The 16,427-nt window shown below is 44.3% G+C and overlaps 1 protein-coding gene and 1 pseudogene across 4 annotated transcripts in view; one reads left to right on the top strand and one right to left on the bottom strand.

The window, feature by feature from the left end:
- setbp1 (SET binding protein 1) overlaps positions 1-16,427 on the top strand; it is a 375,242-nt gene that overhangs the window by 89,990 nt on the left and 268,825 nt on the right. The window lies entirely within an intron of this gene.
- Positions 13,327-14,945, bottom strand: LOC147123450 (endogenous retrovirus group PABLB member 1 Env polyprotein-like; annotated as a pseudogene).

The following is a 16,427-nucleotide window of genomic DNA, read 5'->3' as shown; positions in this document are numbered from 1 at the left end:
TATATACCACAAAAAGCAAGGGACCTAGTACTGAGCCCTGCGGAACCCGACTGGAAACAGTGTTCCAGTCACAAAATCACCCATCAACCATTACCCTCTGCTTCCTGTCTCCGAGCCAGTTTTGAATCCAACTTGACACTTTACCCTGGATCCCATGGGCTTTTAACTTCGTGACCAGTCTGCCATGTGGAACTTTATCAAAAGCCTTGCTAAAGTCCATATACACTACATCAAACGCACTACCCTCATCGGCCCTCCTTGTTACCTCAAAAAATTTAATACAAGTCACCTTTTTGGCTGACTCACCAATTTCACGAGAAGGTAATGATAAGATATATCTGAGTAGCTGGTTCAGATTTCCAAAAAGGCATGCATGGTATGATGATCTGTTAGTTAGCAAATGCCTACAAGGGGAAGGGGCAATCAAACATCAATCCATCATAGTGCTTTATGAGGCATTTGAGTTGCTCTATGTGCCGGAATTTTCTCGTTGTCGTGCATGTAGGTTTGGAGGCGGGTTGGCTGTAAAAATAGCAAAAATAGGCAGCGCGTCGGGATCCTGCCTCCTCACACCTTTAACTCAGGCGCATTTGTTAGCGCGCCGCGGACCTGATCGGGGGAGGTGGGCAACCTCATTAAACTCACTAAATGGTTGTTATCAGGGTTTTTAACTGGAGCTTCTGAATTTAATGGCATGAGCACAGGAATCATGCAGCTTGGGAACCTTACCTGTGAAGGGGAGGCGGCAGTTCAGTGGCCTGGCCATTGTGCGAAGGTATTTATTGACAGCTGGGACTACCAGTTAAATACACACACCTTACACCTCAATAGTTGCCGAAGGGAAAGGCTGTTGATGACTCTATTTTGTGCACAGATTTAGGATTCTGGAGCATGCAGGTCATTTCTGCAATCTCAGAAGCCACTCTCACCACATTGCTACTTACTATCACAACATTGAGGGATTGGCCCTCTGATCGCTACTTGACCTGCCATCTATTAGATCAGCATGGGTGCTGTTTATACTCTCACCTTGCTCCTCAGAATTGGACCAAGTTGAGCACCACCAGCAACAACACCAGTAGCAGCAACCACAACACCTACCTTCTCCTCAATAACCTGCTGATGCTCCACAACAGAGAGGGGGGCACCACAGGGCTGCAGCGCACCAGAGGCGATACTCCCAACACAGGGCATAAAGGCAGAGGATGAGCTTCCTCAACATGACTGAGCAGCAGGAGGCTCAGGCTATTGCGCAGGTCGTCGCAGACATTTGTAGCTTGCTGGAACAAAACATGCTGCCCAGAGGTCCTGGTGGACACTCCTTACCAATGGCTGTCAAAGTCACCACCACCCTCAACTTCTTTGCCTCAGGCTCATTCCAGGGATCTGCAGCAGACATTTGCAGGATCTCACAGTTGGCCGTCCGCAGATGTGTCATACAAGTCACCGATGCCATGTTTCACAAGTCAGCCAATTATACCAACTTTGCCATTAATGAAGCCAGTGTTACTGAGCAGGCGCTCGGTTTTGTGGCTCTGGCTGGCTTCCCAGACGTGCAGGGCATCATCAACTGCACACATGTGGCCATGAAGGCACCCCATCATCACCCAGGAGTGTTTGTGAACTGCAAAGGCTTCCACTCCTTCAATGTGCAGCTGGTCGGCAACCATAAGAAGATCATCATGCATGTGTGCGCCAAGTTCCCTGGCAGCTGCCATGACTCTTTCGTGCTGCCTCCCTCAGCTCTTCGCACCTCCAAACAGACTTATCAGCTGGCAGCTTGGAGACGAGGGCTATCCACTGAAGACATGGCTCATGGCACCCCTGAAGAGGCCAAGTACTGAGGTCGAGGAGCGTTATAATGAGAGCCACATCTCCACCAGATATGTCATAGAACAAGCAATAGGCATGCTGAAGATGCACTTCAGATACCTTGACAGATCTGGAGGAGCCATTCAGTATGCACCAGCCAGGGTCTCCAGAATCATCGTCATCTGCTGTGTGCTGCCCAACATAGCGCAGCAACGAGGATTAGAGCTGCAGGAGGAGCATGGCACACAGCCTCTTCAGAAGAGGAGGTGGATGAGCAGGTGGAAGTTGAGGAGGAGGAAGCTGAGATGCAAATGCCACCAGCAGCGGCGCACATTGCTGCCCGGGAGGCCTCCTCATGGCCAGATTTACTTAACATTGCAGCCACATGTTGTACTAAGATCCCCCCTGCCGTGCCACCCCCCCATCAACAACACCATAAAGTATCCCTATAATGACCAAGCCATTGCTCTCACCCAAAGGCCCAGTGCTTGAGGTTAAATAATGCCTCACCATTCATTCCAAGTCACTTCCAAGTTCTGAAGCAAAAATGGACAAGACCTGAAAGTGGTGCAATCAAAACAAATGAAACTTAGCACTAACATTTGTTGATACACCCATGTGCTTGCCTCATGCATCTAATTTTGTGTCATTTTTCTTTTGCGAGTGGTTCTACGCGGTGCAACCCCTGTGGCTTCAGCAGCGGTAGTTGCAGGCTGCTCACGCCTAATTTCAACATTTGCAGATGGCACTAAACTTGGAAGTATAGTGAACAGTGATGAGGATAGTGATAGACTTCAAGAGGACATCGACAGGCTGGTGGAATGGGCGGACACACGGCTGATGAAATTTAACGCAGGAAAGTGCAAAGTGATACATTTTGGTAGGAAGAACGAGGAGAGGCAATATAAACTAAAGGGTACAATTCTAAAGGGGGTGCATGAACAGAGAGCTGGGGGTATATGTGCACAATTCGTTGAAGGTGGCAGGGCAGGTCGAGAAAGCGGTTAAAAAAGCATACGGGATCCTGGACTTCGTAAATAGAGGCATAGAGTACGAAAGCAAGGAAGTTATGATGAACCTTTATAAAATACTGGTTTGGCCTCAACTGGAATATTGTGCCCAATTCTGGGCACCGCACTTTAGGAAGGATGTGAAGGCCTTAGAGTGGGTGCAGAGAAGATTTACGAGAATAATTCCAGCGATGAGGGATTTCAGTTACATGGATAGACTGGAGAAGCTGGGGTTGTTCTCCTTAGAGCAGAGAAGATTGAGAGGGGATTTGATAGAGGTGTTCAGAATACCCCAGAGGGCGGTGGAGGCTCAGTCATTGGGAATATTCAAAACAGAAGTCGATAGGTTTCTGACTCGTAAGGGCATCAAGGGATATGGCGATAGGGCCGGTGAATGGAGTTGAGGCAGAAGATCAGCCATGATCTCATTGAATGGTGGAGCAGGCTTGAAGGGCCGAATGGCCTACTCCTCCTATTTCTTGTGTTCATATGTTCCTACATCCCTTCATACGCTTTTCCTGCATCCACCTATCCAATCTATACTCTAATATTTTCAGCTAAAATAAGTATATTTTAATTAAGATTTTGAAAGGTTTTTAATGGAGATTTTTATATATTATACAATTAAAATTAAATTGCATGATGTGACTCTTTCATCCCGATGTTACATAATTTTCAGTTCTCACAGGTACTTCTTCCCATACATTCGAACTGGCTTTTAAAACAGTAACTTGTATTCCTGAGTAAGTTTGTACAAACATTGACAGTCTGAGTGCAGTACCATAATGTACTGGTGCAGATTTATGGGCCTGTAAAGCCACTAGCAAGTGTGCATGAGTATAGAATTCTCCAGTACTCAATGTCTGCAGGGGTTTTTAATGTGGGCATTCTGGCTGATGTATTTTTTTTAAATAAAGCTATTTTAAAATTATCCCACTTGGTTTAAAGGCAACTCTGTTAGTTCCCTCAAAAATGTATAACTAGGATGTGAGTGTGATATCTTGCACAGATTTCAGTAAGAAATATTCACGCTGCAATTGTAATGCTTGGGTAATTAAAAGGCAATAAAACATAAGCAAACAGAGACAAATATTCCACTCTGCATTCAAGCTGTCAAAACTCTTCCTGTCAAATTGTTTTGATGGATTTTCGAGGGTGTTTTTTGGAAAATAGTTATATATGAGTACTGATTAGTTACTCATTCCTGAGCAATTTTTGGGCTGAGATTCATAGAACCATAATAGAGGAGTAGGCCATTCAGCCCCCTCGAGCCTGTTCTTGCCATTCAATTAGGTCATGGCTGATCTGTACCGTAACTCAATTTTCCTGCCTTCCGTGATGCCCTTACCCAACAAAAATGTATCGATCTCAATCTTGAAAATTTCAATTGACCCAGCATCCACAGCCTTTAGGGGAAAGAGTTCTAGACTTCTACAACCCTTTGTGTGGAAAAAGTGCTTCCTGATTTCACTCCTAAATGGCCCAGCTCTAATTTTATGATTATGTCCTCTTGATCTGGATTCTCCCACCAGAGGAAATAGTTTCTCTGTATAGAATTATACAGAGGTTATTCATGCCTGCCAGCTCTTTCCCCATAGCCCTCTATTTTTTTTTTCCTTTAAGTATTTATCCAGTTCTCTTTTGAAAGTTACTATTGAATCTGCTGCCACCAATCTTTCAGGCAGTGCATTTCAGATCACAGCAACTCGCTGAGTTTAAAAAAAAAAGTTTCCTCATGTCGCCTCTGGTTCTTTTGCCAATCACTTTAAATTTGTGTCCTCTGGTACCGACTCTTCTGCCACTGGAAACAGTTTCCCTTTGTTTACTCTATCAAAATCATTCACGATTTTGAACACATCCATCAAATCTCCTCTTAAACTTCTCTGCTCAAAGAAGAGCAACCCCAGCTTCTCCAGTCTCTCCACATAACTGAAGTCCCTCATCTCTGGTACAATTCTAGTAAATCTTTTCTGCATCCTCTCCAAAGCCTTGACATCCTTCCTAAAGTGTGGTGCCCAGTGTGGTGTATGTAACCTGTACCACCTTAAGAGAACTACCTTAAGAAGATGGACTACTTTCTCTTGCTACTGTATATTGTAGTACCGGTGGTGACCACACCAGTATATAAGCTCTGTGTAGTAATTTGTAAAGCAGTTCAGCCCTGACCTTCAAGTAGTAAAGACCTGTTTAAGTTTTTCCTGTTGTCTGTGTCCAGTTATTTAAAATAAGTATACCTGGAACACACAGACTCAACAGTGGCGATGAGTCGATCTTACCCAGCGGCAATTGCATCCAAGGCAGCTTCGTCCCCAGAACGGGCGTCGAGAAGAGGCATCTGCCCTCATCATCCTGCTGAGCACCGCATTCGCACGGGAGGCATCGAGAACCCGGGTTGGAATTGCTGACCACGAAGTCCACTGCGACAGGCAGTGATCATCCTTCTTCCACAGCGGCGGGTAAGCCGATTTAGCGACACGGGCAGAAAGTCGGCCGCGTTGTCAGTGGAGAAGGGGGGCGAGACCGGAGGAAAAAGGGCGGAGAACTCGACCGCAGCCGGTGTAAAGGGCCGGGCTGCAATCGGAATAGACGCGCAGCAAGAAAGGAAGCGCTAATACCCACGAGGACAGCGGGGAGTAAAAGCAGCTGCGTCGGGGGAAATTAAGGACCGCTGGGAGGCGAGAACGGCAACAGCGCGGTAATCGCCATTGTAGCCAGCGGGGGAAGAAGCCAAGCGCGGGAAGCCGCCATTTTAGTCGGCGCAGGAAGAAGACAAGCGCGGGAAAAGCCGCCAAGCGCGGGAAGCCGCCATTTTGGGGAAAAAAAATAAAATACTTAAAGAAACTTACAAGGATGCCTAAAAACGGTAACATCACTGCTTTTGATAGCGATGTCGAAGATTGGGCCACTTATGTGGAGCGTATTGAAGTTTATTGTACAGCAAATGAGATACCGGCTGAAAAGAAAGCACTAACCCTATTAAACTCGATGGGTGCGAAGACGTACGGGTTATTAAGGCACCTTGTAACACCAGATAAACCGGCGGATAAGACTTTCGCGAATATTGTTACTATCCTGCAAGAGCATTTAAACCCCATGCCGTTGCTGATAGCGGAATGATTTAAATTTTACAGAAGAACGCAGCTGAAAGAGGAAAGCAACGCTGAATTCTTAATTGAACTGCGCAAGCTATCAAAGTACTGTCAGTTTGGTACAGGACTAGCAGATGCTCTGAGAGATAAGTTCGTGTGTGGACTATTAAAAGAAGGAACTCAGAAGCGACTGCTAGAGGAAAAGGACCTTACGCTAGATAAAGCTGTCACCATTGCAGCATCGCACGAGGCGGCAGCACGAGGCACCGCGGAAATGCAGCTAAGGCCATCGGAACTCAGCACCAATCAAATGGCATTGGGTGCAGTAAAGTGCTATCGTTGCGGAAGGACAACGCACGATCAGAACCAGTGCTGGTTCAAAGATAAAGAATGCAGAAAATGTGGCAGACTCGGTCACATAGCGAAAGTATGCCGGTCAGGAAAGAAGACCAGCAACAAAAAGTCACCACAGAAGAAGTACAAAAAAGTACACAAGGTGACAGAGAACAGTTCGGATGAACAGAAGACGGATTCAGACTCCAGCAGTAAGGAACTGGGTTGTCTAAGAATACATAATGTGGGTAACACAGCAGACCACCAAACTATTTGGGTTACACTCCAGATAGCAGGAGTCCAAGTGACTCTGACGGCATTGACGGTCATGAATAAGCAAGATTACAAAAGGTTATTCTCACACATTCCCCTAAGGGATACGGAGATTGTATTAAAAACATACACGGGGCAAAGAGTGTACCCCATCGGAAAGATAAAAGTAAAGGTGGTCCACAAGGGTAAAGAAAGCAAAGGAATGGACTTGTATGTGGTAGACGCACATTCTAAATGGCCAGAAGTGATTAAGATGGCGACCACTACCTCGGAAAAGATGATCGCAGTTCTAAGAACCATATTTGCAAGAAATGGATTGCCAGAACAGATATGTTCAGACAACGGACCGCAGTTCGTGTCAGAAGAATTCCAGAAATTCATGAAGAATGGGGTGAAACACTATACATCTGCCCCATATCATCCGGCTACAAATGGGTTGGCCGAGAGATTTGTACAAACGTTCAAAAAGGCGATAAAGGCCATGAGTGAAGACCATATTCCACTACAACACAAGGTGGACAATTTCCTAATGGCATATCGAAACGCCACACATGCAGTGACAAATCAAAGTCCTGCCATGATGTTTTATAACAGGAGGTTGCGGTCCAGGTTGGATTTGTTAAAACCAAATGTACGTAGGGAAGTCGAAAACAAACGGTTCCAGCATGTAAATAACAAGACCACTCGGAGTTTCGAAATAGGACAACCAGTGTTAGCCCGGGACTATAAGAATGAGAAATGGCAATCTGGAACAATTCATGCCAGACAAGGACCCCTGATGTACATGGTAGAGATTGGTGAAAACGTAATACGACGTCATGCTGACCAACTTGTAGAATCGAGAACAAGGGTCGAACCCATGGCTACGGCAGAGACACCAATGGAAGAAATTATTGAACCTGTAGCATCTACCTCAAACGCGAACGTACATGAGGATGTTCAATCCATAAGAGATCAATTAGAGGAGTCACCCCAGCAACCAGAATCAGAGACCCCTGAAAGGCGTTATCCAACTCGGATCAGGAGGCCTCCTCAGAGACTGAATCTTTGAACAGTTGCATGAAAGTTGTATATATGTTATCCATGTTATGTTTAAATTGGGGTGTACACTGTTAAGCTAAAAAGGGAGGAATTGTGGTGTATGTAACCTGTACCACCTTAAGAGAACTACCTTAAGAAGATGGACTACTTTCTCTTGCTACTGTATATTGTAGTACCGGTGGTGACCACACCGGTATATAAGCTCTGTGTAGTAATTTGTAAAGCAGTTCAGCCGTGACCTTCATGTAGTAAAGACCTGTTTAAGTTTTTCCTGTTGTCTGTGTCCAGTTATTTAAAATAAGTATACCTGGAACACACAGACTCAACACCCAGAATTGAACACAGTACTCCAGCTGAGGCCCAACAAGTGTGTTAGAAAGGTTTAGCATAACTTCCTTTCTTTTGTACTCTATTCCTCTATTAATAAAGCCAAGGATCCCATATGCATTTTTAACAGCTTTCTCAACTTGTCCTGCCACCTTCAAAGATTTGTGTACATAACACCCCCCAGCACCCCCTATAAAATTGTAGCATTTAGTTCCTATTGCCTCTCCTCATTATTCCTACCAAAGTGTATCACTTCACAATTCTCTGTGTTAAATTTCATCTGCCTTAAGTCTGTCAGTTTCACCAGTCTGTCTGTGTCCTCCTGAAGTCTGTTACTATCCGCCTCCTTGTTTGCTACATTTCCAAGTTTCGTATCATCTGCAGACTTTGAAATGGTATACCCAAGTCCAGGTCATTAATGGCCCAGTAATTCCCCTCCCAACACGTGAGTACGGACGGGGTACTCACGCGTGTGCCCAGAGGAATTGCTGGTTTTCAGCATGCACAGCGCATGCGGGGAAAACCGGCATTTCCTCTCCTCTGACCCAAGGGGTTAAGAGGCTGAACGCGTGCGACTACACAGGCAGCGCGTGCGACTTGGATTTCCTTTATTTTTAGAGTTGCGCATGTGTAAAGGCCTCCGGTTTTTACGCATTGAAAAACCACATGTAAGTACTTAGTTTTACAGGTAAGTGGTCTATTAATACAATTTATAAAAAAAATTTCCACAGGTTTATTATTTTTAAAGAATTTATAGTAAGTTTAGTTTTAGCCCCGATTTTTTTTTTATATAATAATTTTTTTCAAATTTTAAAATTATTGTTTAAAATAGTTTTTTACAGTTATTTATGGTTCATTTAAGTAGTGCAATGTTTTTTTTAAATTTTCTTTCAAGTTTAAGTAGTGTTTTGGGGCCAGGAGTTTTCATGAGTTTGACAGCTCTTACTATCAAACTCATGAATGAACTTTTGCAACCTCCCATTGGTTGCCCTGTGCTCACGTGATCCTAGCTGGCTCATCGCACTGAGTACGCCGCTGGGTCACGCACGCACAGGACCTCAAGCGGGCCAGTGAGAGGAAATGCAATGCGGGCCAGGATTGAAATGTCAGCGCACCGGGTAAGTGCACATCGGGGGCTTGCACGCGCGGCAAGCTCCCGATCCTAATTTCAGGGCCAATATATATCAAAAGAGCAGTGGTTCTAATACCAACCCCTAGGGAACACCACTGCACACTTCCCTCCAGTCTGAAAAACAACTGTTCACCACTACTCTCCGCTTTCTGTCCCTTAGCCAATTTTGTACCAACGCTGCCACTGTCCCTTTAATCCCATGGGCTTTAATTTTGCTATCAAGTCTATTATGTAGTACTTTGTCAAATGCCTTTTGAAAGTCCATTTACACGACATCAGTGCACTATCCTCATCAACCTTCTCCTTTACTTCATCAAAGAACTCGATCAAGTTAATCAAAGATGATTTGTATTTAGCAAATCTGTGCTGACTTTCATTTATTAGCCCATACTTTTCTAAATGCCAATTAATTTTGTCCCGAATTATTGTCTCTCAAAGTCTCCCCATCACCAACATTAAGCTGACTGGCCTGTTGTTGCCAGGTTTATCCCCCTCCCCTTTTTTAAATAGGGGTGTATCATTAGCAATCCTCCAGTCCTCTGGAACCATCCCCATATCCAAGGAGGATTGGAAGATTGTGGCCCGAGCCTCCGTAATTTCCACCCTTACTTCCCTCAGTAACCTTGGATTCATTCCGTCCGGACTGAGTGATTTTTCTACTTTGAGGACTGCCAACCTTTTAAGTACCTCATCTTTATTTTTATCCTATCCAGTATCATTACTGCCTCTTTCTTTAATGCTACATTGGCAGCATCCTCTTCTCTGGTGAAGATAACTGCAAAATACTCATTTAGTACCTCAGCCATGCCCTCTGCCTCCACAAGCAGATCTCCTTTTTGGTCCCTAATTGGCTCCACCCTTCCTTTGACTACCCTTTTACTATTTATATGTTTATGAAAGACTTTTGGTTTCCCTTTTATGTTAGCCGCTAATCTAATCTCATACTTTCGCTTTTTCCCTCTTATTCCCTTTTTTAGATCTCCTCTGTACTTTCTATATTCAGCTTGGTGTCTACCCTATCAAATTCTTTTATCATTTTTAAACACCTCAATTAAATCACCCCTCAACCTTCTAAACTCAAGGGAATACGAGTTCCATTTATGCACCCTGTCATCTTAATTTAACCCTTTAAGCCATGGTATCATTCTGCGCTGTACCCCCTCCAAGGCCAATAGATTCGATGCCCAAACTCAATGCAGTATTCCAGATGGGGTCTGACCAAAGCTCTGTACAGCTGAATCCTCACTTTTAAATTCCTTCATCCACGTACATTAATATATATGGTGAAAAGCTGAGGCCCCAGTCAAACTATCTAATGTTGACATCAGATAGATTTTTTTGAGGAATAAACAAGAAGCATATTTTAATTCTTCAAAGTTATTCTGGGTGATTCCAAGCCAGTAAACTAATTTGGGCATCATGCTTTAATAAAATGCTGGAAACACTCAGCAGGTCAGGCAGCATCTGTGCAGAGAGAAACGGGGTTAGCGTTTCCGGTGATGACCTTTCATCCGAACTCAAAATTGGGAATCTTGCTGATGGTTTCCTCTCTTGTTATGTCTGGGAGCGTATTTGCGCAAGATGGGGTGAAGTGTAAAGGTGCGAGTGTTAAGTTTTCATGTAGCTGGCAGACTAGGTGTTTTCTCACCCATGGCTTTTAGCAAAGCATACTGCGAGTATGAAATTCATCTACTTTCACTTGAATTATGAAAAACACCTTTAGATAATAATCTTTCTAACTTTCTGGAGAGAGCTCGAACAGGGTGAAATACTGGTACAGGTAGACTATCCTTTATCCGAACTTCCGAAAACCTCTAAAAACCGCAAGTTTTTTCATTCAGCGTAAGTCGTGCGCACGACATGACCAGAGTGGCGCACGACTTATGCTGAGCAGGGCAGAGGGTCACAGAGTTCCCTCCTGGGTAGGAGATTGCAGGCCGAGCCGGGCAGTGTGAAGGAGGTACCGGGAGAGTGAACCCAACAATACAGCGGCCCGTCCGATATTCTTTTCTCCCCCCCCCCCCCCCCCTCCCCTCCCCGACTCGACCCGAACCGCGGCCCGTCCGATATTCTTTTCTCCCCCCCCCCCCCCCCCCACCCATCCCGACCCGAACCACGGCCCGTCCGATATTCTTTTCTCCCCCCCCCCCACCCATCCCGACCCGAACCGCGGCCCGTCCGATATTCTTTTCTCCCCCCCCCCCCCGACCCAATCCGACCTGAACTGCGGCCTGTTCGATATTCTTTTCTCCCCCCCCCCCCCCCCCCCCACCTGACCCGACCCGACCCCCGACCTGATTTGCGGGCCAGCTTAGTAGGAGTCAGCCGATATCCGGCTTTCCAGAGAAACAGGAAGGGGAATGAGACACGGAACAGTCGCAAGAGGTAGCCTGAACTTTTAAAATTTATATTAAATACAAATTTCCCAGTCTTATAATAATACCTTCTGAAATCTGAAAAATTCCGAAAACCGAAACTCAGCTGGTCCCAAGGCTTTCGGATAAGGGATAGTGCACCTGTATTTACAGGTCTTTTAATTGTGGTGGGAAAAATTTGAGGTGATGAATTAAAAACATTGCACAGTAGGTTCTGACGCAAGGTCATCAACCTGAAACATTAACTCTGTTTCTCTCTTCATAGATGTTGCCTGACCTGCTGAGCATTTCCAGCCTTTTCTGTTTTTATTTCAGATTTCCAGCATCTGCAGTATTTCGCTTTTGCACAATAGGCGTATTTATAGCATCAGAAATTATAGCACAGAAGGAGGCTATCTGGCCCAAAGTGTCAGTACTAACTATCTGGACCTATTTACTGTAATCCTATGTTCCTTTCCTTTGTATCCTTTTATACTTATTCAAAAACGTATTGAATTCCTCTCCGATGATCTTCTAGTCACTTTCTCAATAGCCACTTGTACAGTATTTCCAGGTTCTAATGAAAAATGTCTTCCGACTTCCCCCTTTTCTTGGCAAAATGATTAAAACCTATGGCTGAAGTGTGATTTTGTTGCAACATTTTGGTACTGCTATGCTAAATAAACTTAGTCTATTATAATGCTAGGCAAAAAAGAGCTTTTTCTGAATAATATTTAATATTTTCTGTAAAGTTCTAAATGCCGGATAACAATTTTATCCATGTTGTAGGGTTTGCGAGATTGCACAGTGCTAATGTAGTTGAAAATGTAGTGTCTTTAGGGAGGATGAATAAATCACAGGATTGGTTAGAGGAAGCTACACATAAACATGATTGCCTGTTTATTGTGTTGGATACCTTTTTGAAGTGTCGAATGGTCCTTATAATTAACATGCTAAACAGCTGAGATGCCTTTTGTTAGTCCTCAGGTGAAACCTTCTGAAACAAAGTGGTCTTGTTCCTAGTATTTTGTATCTTTTACTTCATTTATTTTATTCAATTTTCTTTCCTCCTCTCCTGAGTAAGCTGACTCCAACAGCTTTCTGGTAACTTGTGCAAGTGGCCATTTTTTCATATGTCAGCATATTGCTCAGTGTCAACAGGCTACTTGGAGTGGGCATTAGAGCCAAGCCCAGTACTGTCTTCATCCCCTGTCCATACACATGCACTTTTCATTAGGAGTCACTGGACAATGATCGCAGAAGAAATGCTGGCTCAGTATTATTTCCTTTCCCTCCCCCACTCTCTCCAGCCTAGCAATACCGAGACACTAATAGCAGAAATCAGCTAGGTCAGCACAGACCAGGTATTGAAGCTTTTTTTTATGGCTTAGTACCAGACCATGCAGCACATTTCCCCAGAGTCACTGGCATCATTCAGTAGCATAGAGGAATTTGAAAATAAATAGGGAGAGGGAAACAGTATTGAGCTTGTCTTATTGTACCATTAAATGAATAACAGATTCTTTTTACATTGTGCTTCAATATCTGTTACTACTGTGCAACCTAAAAAACTATCATTCACACTACATCAGTTACTGCCGACTAACCAAATAATTGCGAGTTTAATGGTTATAATTTTACAATTTGTAAATCTATGTCTGAGGCAGGCTTCTAGAAAAATCAGCCATAATCACATATTAGAGTAACAATTTCTGATTAACCTTTGCTGACAATCACCTCTATCTTGCTATGAAAGTGCCATGCCATTTAATATGACCCTGTTCTCCTGTATTATTTTACAAAAGTAGTTGTGGAGCACAGCTTAGTTCAGGTTGTTTCCTCTTGTTCTTTTCATATTAGTTTTTTTCAGGGAAAATCTATCCATGAGATTGGTCTTGTTGTTTGTTGGGTGAAAATAAATTCACATCTAATCTGTGGTGAAGTAAAAGGTGCAGTTTATTGAAAACAGAGCTCTGGGAGAAGCATCTCAGACCCCGCGGTCTGTGCGAGCACCTTCTCTCCGATCAACAAAATTCACAAGCTTATATACAGTACAAGACTGGAGCACACCGATAGCCGTTATTACATTACTTATCCCTTGGCCAATCCGGCCCAATTATATTCCTTCAAAAACAACCTAATTATAACTTTATACATCGTTAGCTAAGCCCCTTCTTTCAGTTCTGTCTTTTATCTAAGTTTGTCCAGTTATCTGGATCGCAGGGTCCATTCTTGCTTAATCGTGGCGTCGGCCGATCTGAGTCAGTGACTCGTGATTGGACATGGCTTAAAGGTTAATCAAATATACCTTACATACACCTGCGTGACAGTTGTTACTTCGTAATCCGATTGTTCTGCAAATGTTAACCTTGTTATTGCAGCTTCTCATATCTCCACATGCTTAATCACTTTTGTAGTTCAGTTTCTGACCATCTGTTCCATTTGTGGTTTCAACTAGTTTCAACCGAAACTAGGTTGTCATGCTGTGTCGTTTGACTGCAACATTCAACTGGCTCAAATCCCAACCCTTCATTCCCTCCTGTTGGTCCCGGTACAAATTTAGATTTTGCCCCGGGATACCAACTTCCAATGCCGTTTCTTGCCATCCACCGGGTAGTCACCCTGTATTGAGGGTTGGGCTCAATTGTCCTGAGCTCGTCCTTCGTTGATCATCATGTGACTCTTTATATGTGAGACTCGTCGTCCTCGTCGTCTTCTCCTGTTGCTTGTAGTTCGTCTGTCGTTGATAGCAGGGGTTTTATCGCATCTCCAGATGCTACTGGAATGCCGGCGAGTGCCAATTTACAACATACTTTCAAAATTGTTATCATAACACAACATATTGTCATCACTACAACAACAATTATAAATCCATGTATCAAATACGATCCCCATGATCCTCCGAAGAGCCAGTCCAACCAACCTTTCCCTGAGGTTTGGTGTAATTTCTTTACCTCCTTTTGTATATGTTCGGCCAAATTGGTTATATTCTCTGAGCTATCTGGTATGTAGGTGCAGCACTCAGCGCCTATCATTGCGCATGTGCCACCTTCTTTAGCTAGGAGATAATCAAGGGCCATCCTATTCTGGAGAGCTATTGTTCTCATAGCCACCATTTCTGCACTTATTTCAGACAGGGTTTCAGCTGTGTCATTAGCTACTTTCTCTAATACCAATGCTACAAGTCGAATTTCCTTTATTGCCCTAGCCGTCCCATACCCGGGGAATAAAATATCGAAGAACCGCTCTGTTTCTGTAATTGCCCTTTTGGATCGATAATGGTGATGATCTGCTAGGGAGGGCAAGTGATGGATGTATGGCACCACATATCCCAAATAGCAGGACCCAGTTCAATTTCGTGGAAGCCATGGGTATGCCTTATGCCCACAAATAAAATAGGCCCCGTTATAGGCAGTTAGGTTCATATTCGTTGCAACTGTGGAAAAGCCGGACTCGCCGTTACTCCCTGTGATTCCGTTCCATTTCCCCCCACTAGTGAAACATAGAAACATAGAAGATAGGAGCAGGAGTAGGCCATTCGGCCCTTCGAGCCTGCTCCGCCATTCAATGAGATCATGGCTGATCATCCAAATTCAGTACCCTGTCCCTGCCTTCTCCCCATATCCCTTGATCCCTTTAGCCTTAAGAAATATATCTAACTCTTTTTTGAATATATTTAATGAACTGGCCTCCACCGCCCTCTGTGGCAGAGAATTCCACAGGTTCACCACACTCTGGGTGAAGAAATTCCTCCTCATTTCAGTCCTAAATGGCTTACCCCTTATCCTTAGACTATGACCCCTGGTTCTGGACTCCCCGGCCATCAGAAACATCCTTTCTGCATCTAGTCTGTCCAGACCAGACAGAATTTTATAGGTTTCGATGAGATCCCCTCTCAATCTTCTAAACTCCAGTGAGTATAAGCCCAATCGACACAATCTCTCCTCATACGTCATTCCTGCCATCCCAGGTATCAGCCTGGTGAATCTTCGCTGCACTCCTTCCATGGCAAGAACGTCCTTCCTCAGGTAAGGCGACCAAAACTGCACACAGTACTCAAGGTGCGGTCTCACTAAGGCCCTGTACAACTGTAGCAAGACATCCTTGTTCCTGTACTCGAACCCTCTTGCTACGAAGGCCAACATACCATTTGCCTTCTTAACCGCCTGCTGCACCTGCATGCTTACCTTCAGCGACAGGTGCACAAGAACACCCAGGTCTCTCTGCACTTCCCCTTCTCCCAATCTATTGCCATTCAAATAATCTGCCTTCCTGTTTTTGCCACCAAAGTGGATAACCTCACATTTATCCACATTATAGTGCATTTGCCATGTTTCTGCCCAATCACCCAATCTGTCCAAATCGTACTGGACTTTCACGACATCCTCCTCACAGCTTACCCTCCCACCCAGCTTTGTGTCGTCTGCAAATTTGGAGATATTACATCCAATTCCCTCGTCCAGATCATTAATATATATTGTGAACAGCTCGGGTCCTAGGACCGATCCTTGCGGTACCCCACTAGTCACTGCCTGCCACTCGGAAAACGACCCGTTTATTCCAACTCTTTGCTTTCTGTCTGCCAACCAGTTCTCTATCCAAGTCAATACCTTGCCCCCAATCCCGTGTGCTTTAACTTTGCACGCTAATCTCTTATGCGGGACCTTATCAAAAGCCTTCTGAAAGTCCAAATACACCACATCCACTGGTTCTCCCTTATCTATTTTACCAGTTACATCCTCAAAAAATTCCAGTAGATTAGTCAAGCATGATTTACCTTTTGTAAATCCATGTTGACTTTTGTAAATCCATGTTAAACCAGTTGTGTTAAACCACCAAACTTCTAAGGGTGAACCTTATTCGAGTGTTGTCCAATTATGTTTACAACTACTGTTTCCTGCTTCCAGATTCCCCTCTTCCCCTCTGAGTACATTCCATATCCAACATATCGCCCCAACGGGTCTTCCTACCCCAGTTGTGTTTGTGAGGATAAGGTACGGTGGCTTTTTGCTTATATTATACACGGGTTTGTACCATCCTTCAAACATGTTTAAGG

The sequence above is a fragment of the Somniosus microcephalus genome, chromosome 2 (genome assembly GCF_052327205.1).
Source record: "Somniosus microcephalus isolate GS21.2 chromosome 2, FLI_Smic_1.0, whole genome shotgun sequence".
NCBI lineage: Eukaryota > Metazoa > Chordata > Chondrichthyes > Squaliformes > Somniosidae > Somniosus > Somniosus microcephalus.
The sequence above is the reverse complement of the archived record's forward strand: the minus strand, read 5'-3'. Positions and strand labels throughout refer to the sequence as shown.